Source organism: Arachis ipaensis, chromosome B08 (assembly GCF_000816755.2).
Source record: "Arachis ipaensis cultivar K30076 chromosome B08, Araip1.1, whole genome shotgun sequence".
Taxonomy (NCBI): Eukaryota; Viridiplantae; Streptophyta; class Magnoliopsida; order Fabales; family Fabaceae; genus Arachis; species Arachis ipaensis.
In genome coordinates, this window is record NC_029792.2 from 5,286,335 (window position 1) to 5,286,758 (window position 424).

A 424-nucleotide genomic window follows, 5' to 3' on the forward strand; every position below is an offset into this window, starting at 1 on the left:
ATACAAGTGAATAATTATTGGTTAAAATAACGCAATCTTATTTACCTCTCATCAAACCTGGTAGTTGCGGCAGTGTGCACTATGATATCAATCTCTTCCAACATCTCTTTGATAAGGATTTGGTCTTTGATTCCAAAATTGTCAAGAGAAATATCACCTGCAACTGCAACCATTTTCTTGGACAAAAAAGAGCTGAATTCTTCACCCTACTTTTCTCTCTGCATTTTAAACAATTCCTTCCCAAAAACCTACATAGATAAAAATAATGAATGAGGCATTATTGAATGCTGCACATCCTATGTACTATTAGGTGTAAGGATAATTTTTAGTACAAGTGCTTACAAAGTTTAATTAAGCCGGTTTGAAATTAGGATTATATTGAAATAAAAACTACTAAAAATATAAATTTTTTTTTTTAGAAATT

The 424-nt window shown here is 30.4% G+C and overlaps 1 pseudogene; it reads right to left on the reverse strand.

Annotated features, from left to right (window-relative positions):
* LOC107610398 overlaps window positions 1-424 on the reverse strand; it is a 3,608-nt pseudogene that overhangs the window by 2,496 nt on the left and 688 nt on the right.